The sequence below is a fragment of the Drosophila guanche genome, unplaced genomic scaffold (assembly GCF_900245975.1).
Source record: "Drosophila guanche unplaced genomic scaffold, DGUA_6, whole genome shotgun sequence".
Lineage (NCBI taxonomy): Eukaryota > Metazoa > Arthropoda > Insecta > Diptera > Drosophilidae > Drosophila > Drosophila guanche.
This window is the reverse complement of record NW_022995750.1, coordinates 1,437,094-1,463,857: the sequence shown is the minus strand read 5'-3', so window position 1 is coordinate 1,463,857 and position 26,764 is coordinate 1,437,094. Positions and strand designations below refer to the sequence as shown.

At 47.5% G+C, this 26,764-nt stretch overlaps 1 long non-coding RNA gene across 5 annotated transcripts in view; it reads right to left on the bottom strand.

Annotated features, from left to right (window-relative positions):
- The window catches only part of LOC117586106, a 42,832-nt gene extending 28,384 nt beyond the window's left edge, over window positions 1-14,448 (bottom strand). Inside the window, exons 1-3 of one of the 5 annotated variants that reach the window (XR_004573978.1) lie at window positions 6,782-6,950; window positions 4,373-5,139; window positions 3,849-3,897 (exon numbers count right to left, since the gene is read on the bottom strand). This is a non-coding gene — a long non-coding RNA (uncharacterized LOC117586106). Of the gene's footprint in view, window positions 1-3,848; window positions 3,898-4,372; window positions 5,140-6,424; window positions 6,464-6,781; window positions 6,951-8,165; window positions 8,276-10,410; window positions 10,546-14,320 lie in introns of those variants that run through there. The other 4 variants (XR_004573975.1, XR_004573977.1, XR_004573976.1 and 1 more) reach the window with 4 other exon arrangements.
- Window positions 14,449-26,764: the final 12,316 nt, after the last annotated feature.

Genomic DNA, 26,764 nt, shown 5'->3' with positions numbered 1-26,764 from the left:
AGCTCGAGCTCCAGGTGCAGCTGTGGAAAGTTCTTCGTGACACATGCCCCAGACCTCAGACTTCAACTCCCACTCCAACAACCCACAAGCGGAAGTGCTGCTGGGGGCACAACAAAAAAGCGGAACTACTCTTGAAAGATTTGCGTTGGATAGCCACTGGGACAGCACCATGGGCCACCTTTACCTGTCGCTGCCTCTGGGTTTCCCCTCCCTGTCGTTCGCTGTCTCTCTGTCTCCCTGTCGGCTGTCTGTGGCTTTTCATCAGCTTCGGGGCTGTGGCAACTTCTCTGGCACTGGGGCAGAGGCAACAGCAGTGTCTGATTCCGTAGCTGAGGCTGAGTCTGTCATGAGTTGTTGCCCCTCGCATATTATTAACGTTTTAATACGTATTTATGCTGCCTTTTAGCCCACACCACCCTCATTCCACCATGCTGCCTGTATGTTCGTTCTGTTTGTTCTTTGTTCTGTTATTTTGGTGCGTGCTATATGGCCAGGGAATGGGAAAGGGCCAGGGGCAGGGGCAGGGGCAGAGGCAGGGTGAGGGTGAGGGCTTGCAGAGACACAGAGAGGGTGTGTCTCGACGACCACTTGTTGGCCAAAGCACGTGGGAAAGCGGCAAGTGGCTATCGATGCAGCTCGATTGTCACACCATGCAAAGGGAACAACAGAAGGGAGAGCATTAAGCTTCCGCCTTTGGGCTTGGAAATTGCATTACAGTGTGGCATAGCGTGGCAAATAGATCGCAGCTTGAATGCTTGAATGATTTTGCACCATACTAGATTCGAGATCAGAGACTACATCCCAGCCAAGTGCTCGTGCATCCGGTCTGGGGGTCTGGGTTCCATCTGGGCTCTGGGGGTTGGGCTGCGGCTTGATTCGTCGCTTGTTACTTGTTTTTATATAAGGCACTCTCTGTCGCTATCTGTCTCTCTCTCTGCCTGTCTATTCGCTTCTGTATGTTTCCAGATACTAAATGCTAGATAGTTAGATACATTAGATGGCATCGCACAGATGCTAGTACTCGTACTTGTCGTACAGCAATAGCTCAGCTCAGCTCAGCTCAGCTCAGCTCATGCATGCCGCGCACCAAATACGAAATAAATTACATTTGATTATCTTGTTGCGCGTCGCCTGGCTGCTGCTCTCGGGCTACGGAGGCCGCCGCCCAATGTCCGAAATACGAGAAATACAACAAAAAGAAAGATTAAATGTCTCCCCTAAGCCACACAAAAACCGAAGATCGAATGCCCTCTAGGTGGCACAGGGGTACGGAAGAAGTCAGCAATTAATATTCAAATACGTAATGGGAGATCTTGATATGTGAATAAATCAATATAATGAATGAATAAAATCAATGAATAATAATTTAAAAGAATTTCTTTTGAATGTATGTGATTTCGCTTGCTTGTTCTTTGGATATTTTTACCCAGAGAATTTCTCAAACTTTATTCATAGAAACCATTTAAGCTGCTTTTGTCATCTATTCTATAACTAGCTAAAGGCCTTTGTGTGCTAGTGTATTTATAATCTACAGAGAGAGAGAGAGAGAGAGAGAGAGAGAGATCCAGAATGAGAGGGGTATATAGAGACGGACCCTGAACACACTATTTGATGACAAGTTCTACAAGTCATTTACCGACTTAATTTCCAGAGCATAGCAGCGCAGACTCATTCGTGGCGTTGTGGCTAAGGGATCACCAAGGGGGGGGGGAGGTGATCATCTGCTCAGCGAGGCGTGCAACTTTGTCCGGCGCTCAAGTGAGTGGCGCATTGCCATTGGCCGAGCGGACTGGCACAAGTGGCCAGATATAGCAAGAGTCAGCAGCCAGCAGGCAGCAGCCACCAGCTACAGCAGTTCTGTTGGCTATATAGTATATGGATGGTGCTTTATTTAATTCCAGATAATCATTGCGACTTGTTGCTCTCTGTCTGATGTCCAATGTCTCTGTCTGTCTGTGGGTGCTGCTGCTTTTTAGGGTAATTTTCTTTTTGCAATTGAATGAATTTGCGTTTCAGTGGCGCTGTTTGCTGCCTCTGCCTCATGTCACTGCCTCTGCTCATGTTTCTGTGTTGTTTTCAATAAGAGATTATTTGAGGGCCGGCTGTTCTGCTGTTAGATGTACATTTAGATGGTTGCGCTACGTTGAATGGTAGAAATTTTCACTTCCGTTCTTAAAACGATTTCCGGCTTGGGCCATCGGCCCATCGGCCCACCGTCCAACCCGCCAACAGGCCATCAGAGGAGTTGTCGGTGCATGGCGAAGCGAAGGTCCAAAAAACTTTCTACATTAGAAATTTCACCTGAGTGATGGCGATGGATGCTGGGGCTTCACTTTGCTTGACTTTCGTATGAGGCATGTTTCCTCATATGTTGGCTCTTGTTTCGTGTGTGGGGGCATGAAATGAAACTTTCTTAGCCATGAACAAAGCAAACAACTTGCACAGGGGAGCGGGGTTGTGGCGGTGGGAATGAGCTCCATTGTGCGCCTAAAAGTCAACTTTAATTTTGCATTTTCCATAAGTAGCCTTAGGTGCACTTACTTAGGCCAAGCACAAGAGGAGCAGCTGAAGGAGCAGTAGCAGAAGAAGCAGCAGCAGTCCGAGGAGTGAAAAGAAAACTGGCAAAGCAGCAACACAACAGAGGAGAGGCACATGAGCAGCCATGCCAAGCCATCCACGACAGGACTCAAGCAGCCCAGGAGGCCAAAGTTCCCACACAAAATGTGGATGTGTATGTGCAGCAGCAGCAGAACAAACAGCGGCACAAAAGTTGGTAATAAAAAGTAAAAATAGCAGAAAAAAATAAGAGAAAAGTGTAAGGGGGGGCTGTGGTGGTGGGGCAGGGGCTATAACAACAGAAGCAGCAGCTAAAGTCGGCAACAAACTCATTTACACGGCATCGAGCAGCGGATAATAACGAGCCCTGGCAAATGGCAAATGGATATGCTTAAGACTTGTAAACTTCCTTCCACGAGTAATTTTGTCGCTTAAGCTGAAAATAATTGCAGCAGGCAGGCTGCCTGCTTGTTGCTTGTACATCTAACAGTGCTGCAGCAGGAGCAGAAGGAGCGCAGGAGGAGGAGACAGCCGTAAGTGCGGCAGTAACTAGCGGCATGACGGCATTGGCGGCGTCTGCTGTCAGCAAAAGGATAACACGGCGCATCATTATACACACATAGACAAACATAAGCAAAAGCACACACACCCACACCCACACACACTTGCAACTTCAGCAATTTCCGTTTCCGCTGCTGTTGCTGTTGCACTGCCTCACCCATCCGCACCGTCGCCTTCGCCATTTCCTTGTCTATTTCTATCCCACCTTCTTCTAACGACTGCTGCAAGAGCCAAAGAAAATGTGTCTGACGGCAGCATCGGGGGCAATGTTGCGTGAAGAGTTGTTGCTGGGCTGGGCTTTGCCGAGTACGAGAAATTGAAACGGACACAGGGCAGCGGCGCCTCAACCCCCCTGCCACGTCACTTTTCTTTGCCATTTCATCTTAAGTAGCACACAAATAAACAAAAGCAAAGCCAACAAACAGACGAGGCAACAGTTAGAGCGAGATGTGGAGGCAGTGGCCCACAAAGGCGCCTCCTCCATATGGCAGCACTTTTCGATTAAGGATCCCGCATCCATGCCCCATGCCCCATACCCCTATAGTCTGTCTGTTTCTCAGTGTGTTTCTCCGTGTGTGCTTGTGTTTGTTGACTTTCTAATTAAAAAATGAAGTCCACTCGAGCACAAAGGCGTTTCATTAGACCAAGAGACTGGACTTTAGCTCAGACTTAAAGTTACAAATGAAAGGGAAGGAGAATGTAGGGAAGGGGGAAGAGAGGATATTACTTACCAAAATTTAAGCGGCTTTCTCATTGGATAACTTCTCGATATGGTGTAACCTGCAAGCAAAAAGCAGAACAATTGCACAGACGGCAACGTAATTTTGTGATTAGTTAAGCTGAACATTTATTGGAAGTAATTTTTAATAGCTGTGGATGAAAATGTGTTTGCAAAATGCTTGTGTCGAAAGGGTAGCGAACGAAGTCTAATCTTATCTTTTCCCCTAAAAGTGAGCTAAATCGGTGACTTTAAAGCTTAGACACCCAAAGCTCTGGGAGTGGAAAAAATATTCTGGGAGTCTAATGAAAAAATATATTCAAACGATAACTTAAAATATATAAATCTATCCTCTGAATAAACTCAAAAAGATTTAACTATTTAGCTTTACTTTATCTGCTTAGGAAACATCGACAGGGTTTGTTTTGTGTTTATATTTAAATTGTTCATAAATCGATTAAGATTCGTTCAAAGTTTTGTTTTGTTTTTTTTTGGTTATGCTCTTTGAGAGCACCAATACCATTTGCGATATTTTACCCTTAATTTAACAGTTACATAGCCAGAGGCGAGTGCCGGGCGCTCATGACAGAGCAGGAACAGCAGTCCAGGGACTGGACTCTGCTCCGCCACCTGGCAGATGCAGATGCAGAGGCAGAGGCAGAGCCAGTGCCATAGGCAGAGGCAGCATCATTCCTGGTGATGCAGATGCAGTTTCGGTTACGGATTCAGTTTCAGATGTTGGCGGCGCATTTTCTCTGGCCGTTTCGAGTCGTTGTTCAAAGCACAGATGTCAAAAGGGAATTTCAATTGGGGTCGAAAGGGGACAACACAAATCACTCAAGCGCTGCGGTCAACGGGGGAGTTGACGGGTATTCGGGGGTCACTAAACGCACTTTTCTATCGGTTTTCATGGAGGGTAAAAACAAATAAAATATTTTCTGCTTTCTTTTTTATCATGCACAGCCGCGTGGCATGCCACATGTGTTGCACAGTGCCCGCCACTACATTCCGGCGCACACCTAAACTTATGCTTCACTTTTCACTCTGTTTCGGTTTGGGTTTGAAGTTTCATTTAATTTTAAGTTTAACTTTTGTTAGTGAATTGTATTATTATTTGATTATTTGTATTTGTTGCATCCTATGGGAATTTCCAAAGAAGTTTTGTTGCCGCAGCGCTTTTCATGTTGCGAGTTTAATTTAGAATTTCGAGCATTTTCATTTGTGTGATTTCTTTGTTGTCAAAACATTTATTTCTGTGCTTTTCGTTTATGTTTCTTTTTTTGTTGGATTTTGATTTGGAATTTCTGTTTGAAGAAAAATATAAGATTTAATTTAATTATCTTTAAAAACTAATTTAAATTGATCTAAAAATATAAATAGTGTAATAAAATGAACATGAAATTATGGAAAAGAAACTTAAACTGAAATGAAAATAAAGAATGGCAGATGAATTTATATTTATATTACAAATAATAAAGACTACATTTATAATAGCAAAACAAAGAAAATAGTAAAAGAAATATGATAAAAAAAAAATATATTATTTTTGCTATAATTTATTATATTTTAAATGTTTTTTATTTTTATTTTTTTATTGTTTCACTGTTTCTCGTCACAGACTTCATAACTTTAATTTGTTAAATTCCATTAAATTTCACAGTTCAATTGAATACATTTTGTTTTGTTTGTGGATCACTTTGTCACTGTGTTTTGTTAAATATTTTTATGGACTCCCATTTGGAATATTTTGCAGACTGAAGAGACACCCAGGGACCAGAAAGTCCTGCCCCAATCCTTTGACGTACCATCGCTGAATTAAATGAAATCTGATTAATGGCAAACACGGGTAACACAACCAGAACTGACTGGAGTGGCCTGCCGTGTTTTGTTGGCTCTGACTTCTGTTCTACCCTGGCTGAGTGACCAACTGACTAAGGACGAAGAACCTTCTGACTGGCTGCTGCTGCTGCTGGCAGTCTGCCGCTACTTCGGTCTGCTGCTGCTGCTGCTGCTGCTGTCGCTGCTTTTGCTGTTGCTTCTGCTGCTGCTGGCCAAGACGATCAAATGTCTCACAAGAAACGAAGAGCCAAAGCTTTTATATTCGGCTCCGAGTCGCAGCTCCGCGCGTGCCAGTCTGTGTGTCTGAGCGTGTGTATGTGTGAGAGTTTATATAAAATTAGAGGCATGCCTCTGTGTGTATTCAACTATATAAGTATTGCCACCCGAGTCTGACTTTCTCCCTGTCTCTGTGTGCCTGTATGTGTGTGAGTGTAGAAAGTTGCTGACAAAGTCGGGCGGGCGTCAGAGCGCTGCGGCGAATCTGAGGCGTCCGTCTTCTAGGGCGCTTTAGATAATTTCCTGCCAAGTTTTTTCCCCAAGACGCGGTGTGGCGGTGTGAAAGCCAATGCGCAGGCAGTATAACTTCTGGCCAACTTGTCGTATGCGCAATGTTCTGTGTGTTAGCAATATGCAGCAAGTGGCGCCTTGTGTATGGTGTATGTGTGTGTGTTTGTGTGTGCGGTTGCCACTTTGGTTGGCTAATCGAGCGCCTAACAGCGACGTCTATGCCACACCGTCTATTCCACGTACCACAAGACAGCAGCGAATCGAGGCACTCGAGCAGACTCTAATTGAGGAGGATCTGTAGCGGGTAGGGCAGCCTTTCGATTAGTAAGCAATAGCGATGATCGTTAGCGATTGATAATTGATTATGGTGCAATAAATATATTTTATTTTATTGTTATTATTTGATTTTATTTTAATTTAAATTGGTTTATTTTGCATTGAAATTAATTCTTCACTCTGCTTCAGGCAGCTCATGCACAATATTTGATATTCAATTGGTTTTATTTGGTTATTTTTAATATTTCATTGGTTTTTTTTTAATATTATTTTTCTAGTTTGGAATTTAATGTGGATTGGATTTATTTTTGAATTAATTTTTACACAAGTCGCGAGACGGGCGTTCGTCGTCGTCGTCGGAGTCGTTGGGAGAAGACACGCAGAAACGCAAGCAAAACTTCTGCCAGCGCGCGTGACTAGAAACGTACTGAATTTCGTATTCTAGGATTCGAAAGTAAAGAAGTCCAAGGCGCTGCTGCTGCTGCTGTGCTGCTGCTGCAGTCAACGTATGCCTCGTAAGTATGCAACACTTTCTTGCAAGGCACAGCCATGCCCACAACCCAGAGCAGCCCAATCCACTTACAACAGCATCCCATTCCATCCCATCTACCCGTGCCCATCTCTACCTAGCTAGCGATAACGAGCAGCTGCAGCTCCTTTTCTATATACTCTCCTCGTACAGGAGAGCGCTCTTTTAAATATATGTATATCCCATATAATAATATATATTATTTATATATGTATTAGGCGACGCCGGCAGCAGCAGCGGCAACAGCGGCGAAGGCAGAGGCAGCAGATAATTTCCTACACGCAGCAGATGCAGAAGCAGCATCAAGCAAGGAGCAGAAGGAGTCGCAGTAAGTGCAAGTAAGTGTGCGCCTGCTCACACACACACACACTCTCTACAACACACACCCATACGAAGAAACCCACCAAGGAAGGAGCCTCAGTACGAAGCCGAAGGCCGAGTTCGAGTCCGAGTCCGAGTCCCGAGCAGCCACTGGTGGCGGCTGGGGGCAGGAGTATTTGTGGGTGGGCAAGGCGAGACGTGGCGGCGAGGCGAGACGTGGCGGCGAGGCGACCGTACGCGCGCGTAGCTTAAGAAGAACTAGAAGAGAAGAAGCAGGCTGGCAGCGGCAGCAGCAAGCGACAGGACAGGACACAGCCTTGCTCCGTGCTTCGAGCTTCGAGGCGGAGGCTGGCTGCCACACACACACACATGCACACACGCACACACTCTCACACACAGCGACAAAGGCAGAGGCAGGCAGAAGCCGAAGCAGCACGAAGCAGTATGGCGCCGACGTGGTGCTGCTGCCGATGCCGACTCTGCTGGCAGGCGTAGGTGTTGTTGCTACTTCTGCCTCATGATAATGTAACACACACAGAGACAAGCACAGAGACGCTAGCAGAGAGACCACGACGACGACGCAATTAGAAAGCAGAGAAACGAGACACGAAGCAGCCGAAAATTATCAGACGAAGTCATTCTTCGTGGGCGGAAACGGAAATGGCCACGGAAAGGGAACCCAGCAACGTCTGAAAGGAGAACTGAATTGAGTCTCTCTCTCATTTGGCCGCCTCTCTCTCGCTAGCTCTTTCTCTCTCTATCTCTCTATCTTACTCTCTCTCCTTGTCTCTCTGGCAACGTCTTCTCCTTCGCAGGCATTTATTTCTCCACTCACACACACAATAAAATTTGGCTTACCCGTCGGAGGAATCGGAGGATTCGTAGGATTCGGAGGAGTGTCAGAGTGCCTGCCAGCACACACACGTGAGTGTGAGGAGTATCAAAATTGAGTTTTGGCTTTGCTTTTTGGTTGGTTTTTGTTTTGTGGTGTTGTTCTTCGATTTTGATTTCGTATAAAAAATATATACAAATAATAATAATACCGTATATAATATACTTATAAAAATGTTGCCAACAATCTTTTTGCTTTGTACTTTTGATTTTACATTTAAATTTTGTAATTTTTGTGTTTTTTTTTCTTTTTATTCTTGTTCTTGTTCTTGTTTCTGAGTACTCTTTGAGTGTCTTTTTGTTCGTTCGTTTTTTATGTACGCTTATTCGAGTTTCGTTTACAACTTAAAAATGAGCTGGATGATTTGATTTCGAGTGTTTCGAACGTTCAACGTAAAGGAGGAGGAGGCAAAGGCAAACAGGATTCAAACTATAACTGAGAAACGCATAACTGAGAGAAATCTTCGAGAGAGTTCTTCCTGGTAGAGTTTGTTGGTCGAAAACACACTTTGAGAATCGTTTCAATTTCCAATTTTTAGTTTGCTTTTTCGGTTCGTTTCGTTTCGTTTCGTTTCGATTTCGGGAAAGTCGGTGAAATGTTTCTTTCGATTTTCGATTTGGCCAGACTTAGTTTCTGTTGTTTTTGTTTTTGTGGTTCGAGTATGTTGAAAGTCAATTCGAGATATTAGATCTAATCTAAGCTTCCTTATGAATGACTTTCTTTTTGGGGGGAATTTCTGTTGGTTTTTGTTGCTGATTTTGATTGTTGTTTTCGGGTTTTGTTTTTGGTTTTGTTGTTTTTGGTTGAGTTTTTGAGTGCACGCAAACTTAATACTTAAAAATAAATGAAAACGTAATTGAAAAATCCGAAAATAAAAATTTGTTTGTACGACGACGTTGATGTGAAGCTTTGTACTAAAAATGCGAAAAATTATTTCGCCGCGAATAGGCCGAGAGGACGACCGCTGACGGTGTCGTTGTCGCGACTCTCTGCCCCAGCGCCGGCATGCAACCATGTGTGGGGTGCTTGTGTGTGTACGTGTGTGTGTGGGGGTCATACATGTGTATTGGCAGCAGGCAGGATGAAAGGATGAAGCAGCAGCAGCAGCAGTCCCACACCAGCAACAGCCGGGGAAACAACGCGAGCATCAGGCAAAAAAATGTTTGCCCGCCGCCGCAGCCGCGAAAAAATACGCGAACGCAGGACACACAGGCAGGGGACGTTCGGCAGTGGCAGTGGCAGTGGCAGTGGTAGCGGCAGAGGGCAGGCAGCGCAAAGCCAAAGGCAGGCAGCAAACACAGCCCAGCACACCCAACCCCCTCATCTCATGGGGCTTTGCAAATAAAACTCGCGGCAGCGGACCACCCACACAAAATACACGAAAAAGGGAATGAATGCAAAAACAGGATGCACGCACACACACACACACACACACACACAGACGTTGGAGGGGAGCACAGGCATGGACGTGGACAGGGACATGGGACATGGGACGTGGGACACGGGACTCTCTCTCGCTCTTTGAGCTAGAGCTAGTGCGCATTTCAAACACTCTCCAAATACATGGAGGGGCAAGCATTGACAGTGGCAGCAACAGCGACGCAGACAGCGCTGCCTGATGGGGCAGCTCAACAAAATGGAGTATGAGAATTGAGTGTATGTGTGTCTGGTTAGGCAACTGCCACAGTATGTATGTATGTGTGTGTGTGTGCAACCCCTGATGTTGCGTTGAAGGATGCAAAGATTTTCAGCATTTTCCCACCTGGCACCTCAAAGATTTCTTTAAGCGAATCGAAACCCTTGCACTGACACTCCTCGAAGATGTCTCACACATAGATACAAATGAGACGCTCTCGAGATCCTAACAAGGGTTTCAGTTGTGTTTGCCGTCGGCATTCTCAAAATTCACGGCGAATGTTGGGGAAATTCTGGGGGGATTCTCAGCAGCCGCTGCAATTTAGCTGTTGGTTGGGAGAGCCCAAAAAGTGTTCAGATATTTTTTGTATATTTTTGTTGAGCGAGTTTTCCCCATGTTTTGGTGTGCAAACACGTGGCTGTGTGCTTGGCAGATGCTAACAAGTAGTTTTTGTAAGGAAACCCGAGATAAAGGAATGCGAATTCCTGCCCACAAAATTAATTTCCTATGTAAACCCAAGTCTGTAACCCAGTAAAAATATTTGGAAAATTGTATGGGGGGAATCGATCACGTACAGGACAATTTACTGATGTTATTTATCCATAGCAGTGTTCAGGTTCTCTCTCGTGTCCACAGCTACAGCTACAGCTACTGGTACTACTGCTGGTGCTGGCAGTCGTTGGTTGAGGCAGTTGCGGTTCGTTGTGATTGAGTTGTACCACTCGAGCATCTTTGTCTGCGTCGCCGTCGCCGTGAACGTGGTGCGATGCGGGCGATCCGGCTCCGAGTGATCCTCCTCCGTGGTGCGGAGCGGATACCCTGCCAGTTGCAGTGCGTCAGAGTATTTATCGGATGGCGAGAGCCTCAATGGGAATGCAAACATGAGAGAGCAAGCAAGAACCGGGCTACTGTTCGGTTTTTTCCTGCTCCAAATTATATAGGTATTTATTTGTTGTGGGTTTTATCCTTGGTATCCTTTGCTCTGGTAGATGATCGTAGCTGACATCCTGAAGGGGTGCAATGGGGGCATCTCGGTGTGGGGGAATGACAGCGGACGACGACGCAGACGAGTGGACGACTCTGGCCGCGGGACGACTTGGATCAAGCGAGGGCAGGAGAATATCCGGGATCAGTCGGGAATGTCGATGGAATACGTGGATTTAATTTATTTTTATAATTTCTGCGGTCTTTGTTGGGTTTCAAAATTCAATTCGATTTGTCAAAAAAATCCATCAAATGATTCTGTGATTAGAATTTTGTTGTTGATTTTCGTTTGCTTTTAATCGAAGAATTTATTATTGTAGGCACACACACACACACACACACACACTCAAGCATCCATTTAGGGATGAGGGGCAGGGATATACATATATACATATATTTCGTATATATTTTATTGCATTTATTGTATATATATAAATAGTATTTGACACTCGAACACACACTCGAAGCCTCAGCCGCCCACGATGGGCTCGCAGCGGAGGCGGAGGCGCAAACGGCGTTCACTTTGTGGGTGGCAAACGCGCGCGCACTTTGCACCCATTTATATATATATATATCTATTCTATATATATAGAATATATATATAATATATATATATATATAATAAATGCGGGAGGCGTTGACTCGTCTCTCTGTGGCTGTGTGTGTGTGAGCGGATGCAGCAGATTTTTTAGAAAATAAGCAACTCCGAAAAAGGAACCGAACCGTCCGTCGACGACTTGCAACCAACTCTGTCTGACTTTGCTGCTGCACCGTATCGTCTGCGTACCGTTACTCGAGCTCAGGCTACTGAGCCGCCGCCGCGTGTCCTTTTTTTTGGGGGCTCTCGTCGAGATGTGTGCGGTGCGGCACGGTGCGTTGCGTCGAGCCGAGAATATAAAAAAGCAATGTTCTACTCAAAAGACGTCCAAAAGCCGTATGCCACTACGTTGCACGGCCGTTTCCCGATGCCCGATAGATGCGTTGCCGTGGCCGTTTGCCGTTTCGTTGTGTTGCGTTGCGCTCCTCGTTCGGCGTTCCATCATCGCGGACACACTCCAGTACATGGATTCAAGCCTCTGCCTCCTGCCACCCTCCCGTCCCATCGACAACCGCCAAAAAAAGCTATAGACGCGCAAAATGCAGCGCCACCCCCCCGATGCTACTCTGCTCTAACCCCAAAACAGCCAAAAAGAGTGGCAGGGAGGGGGGGGGGGGGGGCTGCATTTGGCTGGTTGTATGTAAAAGCATCTCTGTTTAAGTTTTGTTCCTTTCCCAAAAGTTCGCGCGCGCAAAACACACACACACACACACACACACACAGTGGCAGGGGGTAGGCAACATGGAGAGCAGCATCTCCCATGTATCCCAACGCGTCGTCTATGTACTGCAGCAACTCCATGATGTGCCTGCCACACACTCACTCGATGTGCGAATGAAGCGCGGCCAAGGGGCGGCCATGGGATGGGGCTTGCATTGGGGGGTGGCTGGCTGCAACCCACTGGCTGCTGCCTCACCAAGAAATAGAAAAAACTTGGCTCTGACTCTACGCAATGTCTACGCGACCACACTTCCGGCCCAGCGCGCCCACAGCCTCCACAGTCTCCATAGTCGTCCCCCACCATTTCGAGCCGACCAACCACGCACAGCGACGACGACGACGACGACGACGATGACGACAACGACAAAGAAAATGCAGCTGCAGCCGAGCTCCACAAGCACCCACAGCCAACCCACTCGCTGCTCCTCCACAGCCTACTCCCAGCATCATCATCATCAGCATCCCCCAGCCCCATCCCAATCACCATCATCATCATCGTTCTTGCAACGCACAAATCACGCAGAGAGCGGTGAGCATGGGGCGGGGAGGCAGTTGCTTGCTGCACGTGCTGGGCCTCCATGAACAGCTGCTGTTGCTGCTGCTGCTGCTGCTGCTAGAGCCTGGCTGCTCCTGCTCCTCCAGCATCTGCAGCCATGTAAAAGTTACGAGTAAATAAGATGCGAATGCAGCATCGAAGGGAGGTGCGAGGGTGCGTCTGGGTGGGTGCAACTTCTAAAAATATGCCGAAAAGAGACAACACAACCAAAGAGAAGAGAAACACAAACGGTCGTTGCTGTCGCTGCTGTCGCTGCTGTCGTGCTGTCCTGCATCGCACTTCAAGTGCATTGCCTTGCAGCGTTGCATCCTTTCGGCCTGCAGCTCGCAGCTCTCTCGCTCTCGCTCCCGCTCTCGCTCTAGCTCTAGCTCCCCCTCCCTCACTCTTTCTCTCTGGCTCAAATGCGCAGCATCTGCCTCTCTGTCTTTCCCTATATCTCGCTCTCTGTGTTGCACATGATGGGGCGATGGGTGGCTGGGGCTTGGGGGAGCCAGCTCAGAGTTTTTCCTTTTTTCCCATCTAAACTGTGGCAAGTCGGTGGCGTCGACAGCGATGCCGACGCAGACATCGCTGCTGCTGCTCTTGCCTTCTGCTGCTATTTACTAGTGTGCTGCAATCGGTAGTACATGCCCCCTGCCTGTGCCCCTGCCCCTGCCCCAGACACTGCCTCAGCCCGCTGCCTTTGCTATCTTCTAGTTGGCAATTGCATTGCCTTGCACTGCATTTCTCCTGTTAGGGGAAACGCTGCTCCTGGATGGTTCTTGCCGCTACATTGCGCATGTCCTTGTTTACATTATGTGCACGGCCCCCAAAGCGGCGCCTCATTGCACTTGTGTGTGGGTTCGTGTGTGTGTGTGTGTGTGTGTGTGTGTGGGTGTGTGTGGGAGTAACTCGACGTACGAGTAAACGCTGTTTGTGTGCGTGTGGATGTAGAAAAGCAAAAAGTCTACAACTACAACTAAGCCAGGGACACACACACAGCTGCAGCAGCAGCATTCTGTTGCATGCTGCTACTGCAGCTGAACGCCGCCGCCCCACAACAGTGCCACAACGATAAGAATATGAGAATGAACGAAGCCACGAAGTGCAAGAGAAAACCGACACGAAGCGAACCTCTCTCTTTGAAAGGAAGTTTTTGTGGGCCTGCTTCTGTGATATATAAAGGGTCTAAGAGTGGAGTATTGGGCAACCTTTTCTGCTGCGATCTTGATGATCTTGATTCATATTTTCAGTGGTCCTATTTCAGAGACAAAAACAATCCCACAAATATTTCAACTAAAATGATCGCAGAATTCTGATCAGCAATCTACTTTTTATGCCAACATCTTTACAACCCATTTTCAAAGTTCTACTTGGCATTTTGTCTTTTATTTAATAGCAGGATTGTAGATGATATATAAGGTCAAGTTTATGTCCTAAACGCCCACAAATATTTAGAATAAAATGATCATGGAACGACGATCAGCTAAAAACTTGTTAGAGAGATTATCTTTACATCCTCTTTTCCTAGTGCTAATTGAACCCTTAAATATTGCATTATAAAGCTTAAAATAACTGCAAAAAAGTCGAATATGTACCGACTATTCAAAGATCATTAGAATTTCAAGATGGTTTGTTTTGAACTTACCCTCAAATAAAAGTACATCGAAAAAATATCACATCACAACAATTTGTTTTGATATTCCGTTTTGCATATTTTTTAGTTCCATCTCTTTTTCTCTCTCTTTATAAATTTTGCTTAATTTTCGACTATTTGTTTCACTTTAGTTCTCTCTCGATAGTCTGCCTTCTCCCCTTGCTCCTTTTTTTTTGTAATTTTTTCTAATTTTCTGCGTTTTTATTTTGTTTCGATTTGTTTTTTTTTTTTTTGTTTTTTGGTAAATAATTATAAGAAAATTTTGCACTTGTAAAATTTAGCGTTTAATTTTTTGTTGCTTGTTGCTCTCATAGACTTTTTGGTTGTTTTTAAAAAATTTCAGGTAATTTCGTAGTATTTTTTGTTTTTCTCTCTTCTTTTTGAATGGATCGATCTTTGGATGTGCGGATCGATCGCTGTGCTGTTGCTGCTCTTCCAAAATGTGTTGTGGCCGAAATGCACAATATAATGTGGATAATTATAACGATATAATGAACTGAAGATCTACGTCTGAATTTGTAGAAACTGAGTAGAAAACTGAGTCGAGACGATGACGAACCTTTGGGCCGAGACGTTGGAGACGTTTGGATGCGACGGAACGGTGACGAGACGAGACGAGACGAGACGATCGAGAAATCAAATTCAGACGCTTTAATTTTGCTTCAAATCGAAATCGATGCGAAACTTGAACTGAAACTGGAGTTCTGCTTACTTTCCTTTCCCTTCCTTTCCTTTGCTTTCTTCCTTTCTTTAATTAATTTCGAATATATTTGCTAAATCTTCTTTTTTATTTTGTTATTTCTGGACTGACGGACTGCTGTGCTGTGCTGTGTTGTTTGCCTGCTTTTATTTGTATTTATTATTAATATATATATTTATTGGATATATATACTGGTTTTTGCTTGGATCTGGACTCTTGTTTGTTAGTTTAAGTTGTTGGTTTACAAACGAAATGTTGCGCCGTTGCTTTGATTATCAAGATGATGAATTATTATTATTATGATCGACTATCGGCGATCGATGATCGATTCTGGTGGCAAAAATGTAACTCTGTCTATTTGTTGATTTGTTGTTGGCTGGCTGGTTTTGTTGTTTTTTGGGGAAATGAGGAAAAACTGCTTGCGTTACATTCTCGTGCCGGCGTTTACATTGTCTTTTTGTTGTATTTCGATTTGAGTTTGTCTTTGTGCTGCATTCAAGACGGCATCGAGACGAGCCCGAACTCTAGCCCCGACGCGAGACGTGCGACGGCCCTCAGGGCGGATGAGTTTGAAGTTAAAGGAGGAGGAGGAGAAGGAGGAGAAGGCCTTGGCTCGCCCGCAGGTGGCAGCATTTTGATGGGGAGTCGGGGTATCTGTTGTAGGTGGGGGTTTCGGGCTACAGGACGAGGACGAGGAGGAGGAGGCGGTGGGAGGTAGGTACAATGTCTCTCTAATGTTCTTACACTACCTCTCTCACTCACTCTCTCTCGCTGTGTCTATTTGTCTGTGTGGTTCCACTCTTGGTTGCACTTCAAGTCATTTTGCTTTGCACACTTTCACTTTCACATTCACATTCACTTTGCACTTTTTCGTTTCCCCTTGAACCCTCGTTCTTCGTTCTTCGTTCTCCTTTCTGCTTCTCTGTCTCTGTTTTGGTTGGTTCTAGTTTTTTTTCTAGTTCTTTGAGCGGGTGGGGTGGGGGAAACTGCTTCTGTTGCTGCTTCTAGTTCTGGTTGTGCCTTCGGCTTGGGGTTTTTATGTGATTTATGCAGATGCGAAGACTGCGCCGACTGCCGACTGCCTGCCTGCCTGCCTGCCTAGCACTGCCGCCTGCTAATTTGCCTCGCCAGTTGCCTGCCGCCTGCTGCCGGCCTGCTGCCAGCTGCCTGGTCGAATGCCTTCACGCAGCACACAGGACACAGGACACTGGACACACAAGGAGACAAGAACCCGGAGGAGCAGAAAAAACGCCGCAACTTGTTTCGCGTTTAGCAGTTTTCTGTTGCAATGTTCTGCAAAAATTGTTAACGATGACGGGCCCCAGAGTCACCGCCGCCGCTGCTGTCGCTGTCGCTGTCGCTGCCATCGCTGTCGATGTCGATGTCGCTGCAGCGCTCTGATTTGAAGTCCCCGCTCCTGCTGCTGACCCTCCTGCTGCTGTCGTCCCTGTGCCCTGCCCCGACTGATGGGTTGATGCGGATGAAAGTGGCCGCTGGCCGTGCGCGTTGATGTGGATGGGCGCGAAACGCGCAAAAAATTCCGCGGCAGCGTCAGGGGCAGTGGCAGCAGCGCCAACAGAATTGTCCTCATCCTTTTTTGGTTTGCGTTGGTTTGGCTTTGGCACCAACAAATATCTGCGACTGCGGCAGCACGGCAACGACAGCAGCGTCACTTCTGCTAATGTACATGCAACCCACACACACACACACACACACACACAGGCACCCACACATACATATGCACTGCTGGACAAATGCAAAAACACACACACACACAGACACTGAGAGAAACAGCAACAGCAACAGAAACAGAGAAACAGCCAGCAAAACGCGCGCTCAGTCGCGAAAAATCAAAACAAAGCGCGACGACATACGATGGCCGCAGCAGCAGCACACATACATACGGATAATGCACATTCCACATAGGGGACACAGCATCACCATTCTGCCCCCACACTCCACACTTCTCTTGGCGTCCAATCAAGAGCAAAACGCATTTTGCTGCGCCTAAAAATCAAACAACGCCAAAAAGTATGCAACACCCCACAACCCCCACGGATGCAGGACACAGGATGCATGTGGCTTGTGGGGGAGGGCACACGATGATGATGATGATGATGCTGCTGCTCTGCTGCAGCTATCGAGCCTAAAAGTGTACCTAAAACCCAACCACCTAGCCCAGCCCATCCCTGCCCTCTGGGTGGCGGGTGGCGGGTGGCTGGGGGTGAGCGAGAGGACGTTGCTGTGGGAGCTGTTGCTCCTGGCTGCGCATTGTTGCTGGCTCTGGCGATGGCTGCGGCCTCTTCTCGCGCGCTCATTTCGATTGCCACACTACACACACACACATCCATGCCCCCCCCCCCCAAACCACTGCATTGGCCGTGTGTGCCTCAGTCCACAGTCAGCGCCATGTGGCCATGTTTTGTTTTGATTTCGTACTTTCCCACACACACAGACACACACTGGAAAATGCAATTTTTTTCGTTTTCATATCACAACAAAAGCAAAAAAAAAGCAAAAGAAAAAGCAAAAGCAGAAGCAAAAGCAAAACCTAAGCGAAACGAAACGAAACGTAAAAGTTTTCTATGCTGCGCTACTCTTTTTTGTTTGTATATTTTTATTTGTACTCGTATTGGTGTGTATTGGAAAATCGCCAAAGCTCACACATTAAAATATCCACGCAAAAGAAAAGTGCATTGGGAAAAAATATAGAGCGCTCCCTCAAACCTCCCGCAAAAAGAAAACAAAGCGGAGGCAGACCCACACTCAGAGTCAGACCCAGAGCCAGGGCTTGCTTTGTGCCAGCATCAAATCCTACACTAACACTGGGGAGGGTATGGTGCAGTGGGGGTGTAGACAGTGGACAGTGGACAGTGGGCTGGCATAGAGGCTGTTCCAGGGAAAAGCGCATCAAAAAAGCGGAGAAAAATTGGTGGGCGAGCGGCGAATGCAGCGACACAGCCACTACTGCAATGAACGTGTGGGATGTATGTACATAAATATGTATACATATGTACATACATATGTATACATATTTCTGTAAGATATGTATAGATGCTGCTATCGTTCAGGGGGAGTTCAAAACTAGACACAGGAATCGTGCCTGCCGCCTGTCTCTGCCTGAACGTAATCCTGTTGACCAGCGCGCGTACGCATCTCGCTCGTTACTCATACGCCGCGTATAACGCCGCGGGGTAGGCAGCAGTCAGCTTAGGCCGTGCACACAGCCCTTAGCCCCCCCCCCCCCCCCCCCCCCCCCGCGATATATGGATGTTTATGGCTTTATCGGTGGCATTGGCTATTGACTATGCTGCTGCTCCTGCCCCTTGCCTTTGCTTTGCTTTGAGTTTTGTTGCGTTTCGGTTTGGAGGCCAGGAATTGGGATTGAATGCGCCGTCCCGCACATAAAGAGATTGCCAGATACGCGAGCGTAGCTTATGGATTCGATTCATAAGTTGTGTCATGCACAAAAGGCAAAGGTGAACACCGGGGAAGGGCACGATGTGCGACGGCCAGCTGCTGTGGTCTGGCCCAGGATTCATCATTAATTAATGAGCAGCCAAGTAAACCTAACACAGCATCGCACATCGCATCTATAAATCCGTATTCAACTCATCCAAAAAATGTTTATCTCCCTGCTGGACAGGCGAGTATCTATGTTATTTGTTGTTGTATGACTGATGGCCGCTAATCATCCGCCTGCATCCTGGTTTCCCCATGCCTAGCGCTTTTTGCCATATCCGATCTTCATTAAAAACGCATTATCCTGCTCCTGCTGCTGCGCTGCTGCTGTTGCAATTTGTTGGTGGGCAAATTAATGTGCAAAGTGGGGCAGGGATTGGGTCCGAAATTCATTAATTATGCGCTCGACTCCCAGCAGACTCCTGCCCCTGCTGCATGCACCTATCTACATATATATGTTGCATTTTAGTTGGATGTTGTCAGATCCTATATAGGAGATGAGGAGAGCCTTTGTCGCAGCAGCTGCTGCCGCTGCTATTGCTGTTGCTGCCACTGCTGAAAGCTGATTTGCATATTCCCCAAAGCGCAGTTGCTGCGGCAGCTGCAGTTGCATTTTGCATTTGCATGGCCTGAGAGCATGATGCATGGGGCAAGGAGAACGGGTTCGACCCATGTTCAGGGCTTTATATAACGAGAATATCGCCGGGCAGGCAGGCAGCAGCAAAAACCCCCAAAAATGACAAAGCCAACGCGGAAAATTGCGCGAAAAACTAAACAAGCCACAACAGGGGGTAGGAAGGGCATGGAGTGAGTCTGGCGACAGCTGCAGTTTGGGGCGACAACAAAAGTCCATTCGAATTTCAGCCACATTGCACCAATGGTGCAGCAATGCAGTTGCAACGGAGGCAGCCATTCCCTGCTGCCCCCACCAGCCGGCGGCAGCAAAGCACAAACAAAGCAAAGCACAAAAAATGTAGCAGCAAATGCAATCAGCGATGCCAGCGAGGGGCATGGGGCATGCACCACCACTTTGGGTCTGAGTTGCTTTTGTTTGTTTTTCCCTGCCCCTTGGCAATCAGCAGAAGGAGGAGGATTACCAAACGAGAGGAAAAGGTTCCGCCAAGTGTCAAGCGGTACAGTTGGCCCATGGACTTTGGCTGGCTGCTGGCAGCGACATGTGGCAGGGTCATACTTGAAAGGGAATCGAGTGACCAGCTCGCTCTCTGTCTTTCTGTGTGTCTCTGTGTCCCCATAGGATCTGCATAATTCATGCGACTCATTTTTTGCTGCTGCACTCCGCACTCCAATCCCCCAGAGAATAGCTCCATGGTGGCCAGTACTGCTACTGGTGGCACGATAAACATATTTTGCTTTTAATTAATCAAGCGCATCGCATCGCAATGAAACGAAACGAAAGCGGATCCGAGTGCCTGCCGCATGCTCAAAGGACATGCAATGCAAAACGGATGCCCTACAACCGAACTTTGAACTTTCGATATGTAATATTTTGCAATCCCAGCCACAGCGCCACTCCACTCCACTCCATTCTATATGCAGAAATGTGCATCATCCATCAGCAGAGGGGGGCTGGGGTGGTGTGTTGTGGCAGTGGCACTGGCACTGGTTGGGGGGCAAGGGCAAAAACAAAATACTAAGCCCGCATTTGGCTGCATCCGAACTGGGACCGAGCTGGGGCAGGGGGTGGCCATTGATTCACTCTCTTTTTATCTCCCTCTCTCACTCACTCACTCTCTCCCTCTCCCTCCATCTATCTCGCTCTTTCCTGCACCTTATGCGCTGTGTTTTTGTTGCTGCATTTAAAAATTGCGCGCTTGCGTTTGAAAAGTAAGCAACAAAAAAAATTACAAAAATGCCCCGCCCACTGCGAGTATGCGAAGGGGTGGGGGTGGGGAGGTTAGTGGGCCAGGAGTGGGTCTCCGTTGATGGCTGGCGTCTGTCAGCCATCGCTGCAATGGCGAAAAACTGAATGCAACTGCGAGACGGACAGAGACGATGCTGCGTTGCTCATACGCCCCATACACCCCCCCCCCCCGTTCAATGTTCAACAAAATGCACTTTTCGCAGCAAAAGCAGCAGCAGTGGCAGCCGCATCAAATGTTGCAACATTTTGTTGTTCGCTGTGTGATGGCGGGTGGGCATGTGGCGGGTGGCTGGTGGCTGGTGGCTGGTTGGATGGGTCCGTGGGCTGTGTTGGCACAGACATGCAACATGGTTGCATTTTTACGCTGCAGCTGCTTTGTCAATCCGCGGACTTGTCCATATATATCAATTTGTTGTACGCTGTCATTGTTGCCCACTGTTGGGCACTGGCCATGCCCTTCCCCCTTCCGCTGTTGTCTATGCGACGGAGCGGCAGTTGCTTTTAGCCACAATTTTCAGGCGAACTATGCTTCCGCAGCAGCAGCAGCAGCAGCAGCAGCAAACTGATTGACAAATAATTGGCGTTGGCCGCTGGCCGGTGCAGCCTTTTGCTTTGACTCTGCCACAACACTTGGAGGCAAGGGCAGCCTGAGAGCTCGAAGCAACATTGAGAGAGAACTCTCCATAGAGCAATCGCCATCTCCTGCTCTGCACTTTTAATGAAGATATTAGCGGAGCCAACACTTTATTTCAATTAAGCGCACAAATACACCCAGGGAGAGGCGCCTTTTCGCCTTTGTCCTGCAACAGTAATTACCTACAAGGACAACCAAACGACGTCATCTTGGCGGGGCCTCTAAACTAGCGGCGGCGGCAGACCACAGCAACGACAACGGAACGACAACGCCAGCAGGACAATGGGCGACAAGGACAAACATGCAAATAGTCAAGTTTGCTGGCTGAACGCGCCGTTAAGGATAAGCACTGAGGAGTGGCCCAAATGAGGGGTGGAATAAGGAGGTATATCTCAAGAGACAACAGCAACATAAACTACAGAGGCCACAGAGAGCGCACGGGCACGAACGAAAGTGCTGCTTATCCTTTACAGTCTAGAGAGCAGTCCTCACATACAACAGTGCATACCTCGCAGTACGTAGCTCGCGGCTTGGTGTAATTAAAGTTGAACAGGACTTAAAGGACATCTTTCGCCTGCGCTCTTGCTCTTTTGTGTGTGCGGAAAATTCCGCTTGTCATGTGATAAGGATAATGAAATCCTTGCGACTGGAATATTTACTTTGCATACGAGCCACACACACACACAGCACACACACGGAGGACACACTATTTATGTGCTGCCTGCCTGGACACAGAGGTGCGGCTCAAGTTGTCGTCGCCGTTGCCGTCTTTGAAGCCTTTGGGAGTTGCTGGCATGGGAGGCAGCGCCCAAGGTTTTAGTGTCAATTTGGTTACAAGTGTCGCCAGGACACACACACAAACACACACACACACACACAAACATATAAACACACACACGTAAACCCTTAAGTCATCAAGGACACACCTTGTGGGGCTCTCCTTGCTGGGCATGACTTACTTAATGCTCATTCCTTTTTGGGGTCAAGAAGTGGCGTCACTGGACACACATTAGACACTTCCACATTACACACATGTGCGAGAGCGACTCGCCCACCTGGCGCCCTCCCCCCCCCCCCGGCCCCCCCCCCCCCCCCCCCACAACTAATTCCCAGTCATCGACCCAGCCCCTTCACTACCCCAACCCCTGGCTACCCTTAACTGCCACCAAAACTTTAATCTTAAAGGCAATTTCGTGAAATTTTCTTCACATTTGGCAAAATGCAATTTACAAAACTTTTGCCAAAAATAACGAAACGAAACGAAACGAAACGCAGACCATAACAAAGTTGCATGAAAATTGCACACATGCCCCCAGCCCCAGCTAACGCCACTGCTGCACATCCTGCCACATCCTTCCTGCTGCTAAGGAAAAGGCGGTGAGAGTTTTGTTTCGGGTAATTGCGTTCTTGTGGGGGTGGAGGAGGTGCATGCGTCTGAGGCATAGACGGGTTGCAGGCGGCCTGGCACTGCCTTTGGCTCTAACAACCCAGCCCTTGGGCCCAAAAATACAAACAGCAGCAGCAGGGGCAGTGGCAAAGTGCATACTTATTATGCAGGCCAAAACTGCAGTTTGGCCTCCACCTACGCCTAAACGGAATGGAAAATAGAGAGCGGGATCGTAAAGTCTGGCAGCGGGGCTGCAAATTAAAAACTTCCTTCCATTGATGGCAAACAAACAAAGGGACGGACGGATGAACGCCAGAAGTTGGAGTTGCAGAGGGTCTTGTCGGGCGATTCTTTGGTTGTAATTTTCCTGATTTCGCAGCTCACTGCAGTAGGATAGGCCTGATGTTGTGTTAGGGCTGGGTGGGGGCTAACGACCCGATAACAATTTGATTAGGGTAACGCCAGTTGCACCCGACAGTGCTGCAAGTCCAACAGTGCCACACGAAACCCTCGAGCAAGAAACGAGTTTAAGGCAAGGTAACAATCCCTTGGATACTGTCGAATCTTAAACTGCCGAAAGACCCCCAGCGCCACTAGAAATCATTGCCTTTGTTTACGGTGTCGTCCAGCTGTTGCATGCCACTGCCCAATCCCATTCACAACTCTCCAGAGAGCGCGAAAATGCAGCGGGTCAGACAGATATATGCATATACAAAAGATATATTTATATGTATAATGAGTTTGACCGGCATTATTTTGCAATTTAAAAAATTGCACGTGATTTTTGCAAGCCTTTAACACAGAGGCAACAAAAATATGACCAGTGGGCTGGGCAGGAGAATCCACACAGCTCACAGGACACTGGCCATGGCATGGACGAGCGTCGCTGCTGGTGTGTCGTTCTGTCTGTTTGTCTGGGTGCGGCGCCAACAAAAAATAAGGGCAAATAAAAAAGGGAAATTTGAGAGTGAGGAGAAGAGACAGAAGCAAAAGCGCGTCCTTTTTCGGTGTGTCCTCTTTATCGGCAGCATGCAACACATGGTTCGGGCTCTGGCTGCGACTCTGGACACTGGACTCTGACTCTGGACTCCGACTAAAGCTCTGAAGTCTGCACTCCTTTGCATGCCGCGTGCGAAGGTGTTTAAGCTGATTGCCCGAGAAAAGTCAAGGCGAGAACAGTTGCAAAAGCAGCAGCAGCATGACACCTTGTGTTCCTCTTCCAGGCCACAGGAATAAACGAGAAAAGTGCGTAAAGTAAAATAATCCCTTGAGCAAGTAGCGGCTGAAGTTCTGTGGCAACTCCAATGATAGATGGATGACTGCTGCAGCTCAGCGCTGACTTGATTTACTTGATCTATTTTTGCAGCTGAAAACGTTTACCCACTCCCGAGACTGCTTTCAAATGCACAGGATCTCTGCGCCACTGCTGGCACTGATGCCCTCTCTCCCCTGCAATACGTTTCATTGGCCTTTTTATATTTTCAACACTTTGCCGCTTTTCCTCTTTTTATTTTTGTGTCCATTTACGCCGCTTTTCAGCTGACGTTGCAACAGCCACACGGCAGCATCAGCATCAGCAACAGCAACAGTTTTACTGTTCATTGGCCGCCACACCGCCAAAAATATGCACAGAGCCAGAGCCAGAACCAGGGGCGAGGACATCGTGTGGTGGGTCCTGTTGCCGGCTGCCGCTGACCGGCCCGGCCCGGCACGGCACGGCACAGCACGGCGTTGTTTGGCCTCCTTTTTGTTGTCCTTCCTCTCTTTTTTTTTTTCGGTTTTCGGTTTTCCATTTTTTATTGCTTATTTTTTTTCGCGCGCGCTCCGTATTTTCGTTGATTTCTGCTGTGTGCGCGCTCCCTCACTCTCTCTCGTTTTCCATAATTTCTTTTTTGCGCTTTTTTTGCCGAATAAAAAATAAGTTAAAAACAATCAAAAATAAATTGAAGCTGGCAATGAGGGCGTTCAGTAAGGAGTAAGGGGGGATTGGGTCTGTTCGCGCTGTTAATGTGGAAATCAGGCTGTTTGCCACGCCTGCCCCATGCCCCTCCTGCATCACTCTGCCGGTGTGACGTTGCATGGGCGATGGCCTTTATCTGTTTGTATGCCATTGATTTTTAATTATGTTGCATACTTTCGGGGCGCGCGTGATTTTTTCGCTTCTTGTTTTTGTTTTTTTCGGGCCTTTTTTATTTTTTGTCAATAATTTACACAATGAGTGCACAATGCAGCAGGTGGCTGGCAGGTTGCATGGAGTGGGCCGACTATGAGCGGGGCATTGCATTAAATGGAAATTAAAGAAAAACAAGTGACAAAAAAATAAACCGAAATGCAATGGCAAGGACGAACTGGCCGTGAAATGAGACGCGACTGCCCAAAAAAAAGCGAGCAGTTTGGGGAGGAAAAAACGAAACACACGAAATACAAATAATTTTCATTATCAACGATTATGGTTTGACCTTGAGAGTGGCAGTGGCAATGGCAGTGGCAGTGTGGGTGTGTCATTGGGTTGCATGGGGAGTTGGGGAGATTCCTCCTCCTGTTGTTGTTGTTATTATGATTTGTGCGAGTGTGCGTGGGTGCATTGTAATATATAAGTGTAAATGTCATTGTAATAGTGTGAGAGAGCGCGAAAAAAATTAAATAAAAATGCCAGCCGGGGGTCGGTCCCCAGTCGCTGTCCGGGACGAGGACAGGACAGCACATGACGGTGACCCACACGGCAGGGCATGGCGAAAGGAGAGTGCAGTACGGGCAGGAGCAGCAGTGTGCGTACGCGCTGCTACACCTCTCCCACTCTCTCCCCTTCTCCTGTCTATATGTGTCTGTGTTGCCAGTTAATGAAGCACACGCACCCCATTGGAATGGGGTCACGGACAGGCAATGTTTGTCTGCCTGCCTGCCTGCCTGCCAGAGTTCGCCCACCCACAGGCGGCACAACAATGTACTGCCTGCCTCCCACCTCCTCTCCACTCCTGTAGTTTATTTGACATTCGCTGCAGGCCAGAGAGAGAGAGAGAGAGAGCGAGCGAAATTCATTTTAATCTGTTTTTCGGTTAATTTTAATTGATTACTCAATATGCGAAAATAATTCATTTTCGCTGTGCGATTTTTTTCGTTGTTTTTCGTTATTGTTATTATTTTTCCACACGCTTTCACTTTCGATTGTGGCACGGCCCAGCCCGGCCCTCTTGTTCGTTTGTTCGTCTTTTTTCTTTTTCGGTGGCCTCCACTTTCACGCAATTTCATTCATGAATCCGCCATTAATTCACCCACGAGCAGAGGTAGGGCAGAGTGTCTGGAGTGGCAGCTGGCGGAAGGTCAGTTCATTGACTGACTGGAAGAGCAGCAGAGGAGGCTCGCCTCTCCTGAAACTTTGGCCATAATTCAATGCAAGAAAATTGGATCTATGCGATGCTAATCTTTAAGAAACAATGAGAACAATGAGGGAGAGGAAGGGTGTCCGTCACGTAGCGCAAATTAAGAAAATATTCCCCAGAAGACCCGGTGGCAATCCCTTTTGTCCCACCAGCCACAAAGTGTTTATGAATTTAGTGTCGTGCCTCAGTTTGTCTGGCTGTGTCCTTGGCCCCACACATGTGGTGGATGGGGGATGGCGGATGGAGCGTAATGAGCAGCCGAGGAAAACGCATATTAGGCTTATCGCTAGAAAGCCGCCTGCATCTCGTCCTTCAACCCCGCTTTTCAATGGCCATCCTTTGGCCCAGTCCGGCATTGAAAGGACTCTTCGATAAGCAACCGGTTTACAGGGCGAAACGAAAGGTGCGCTCTCCCTTTGGTTTTTGGGTTTTTAAGCCAAAAAGACAAAAGGCAATAAATGGTGTGGAAGGGGCAACGACAGGGGCAGGGACAGGGGCATGCACTGGCGTTAGTTTAAGTCGAATCTTGAGGTGGTATCCGGGGGGTTAGCCCGAGAAGCGAAAACTTTTGCATTGTCATCGTTAAGATTGAGATCTTTATGAAGGTCGTGTATAGAGCGAACTACAACTACTATCCCCCTCCACTCTACTCTTTTGAGTTATCGAAACTTTGTGGCCATAAACTGCGGCGGCAGAGGGCCAATCCCTAGCCTCGGGTGGTGCGGCATACGCGTGTTCTTCGACCCACTTGTGGGCAGCATGGCCGTAAGGTAAGCCTTGGGGTATTATTTTCGGGTTGCTGCCGCTGCTCGACTTTTCTTTGCTCGTTGAATTTATGGCACAAGTAATTTGCGTACGGTCAAGCAGGCACATAGCCACAGAAAGACAGATAGAGAGAGCCACGAGTCACAGTCACAGTTAAAGCTACAGAAAATAGTTACGCGTGTGTGTGTGTGTGTGTCTAATGTCCATCGCTGTGGCATGTGGCAT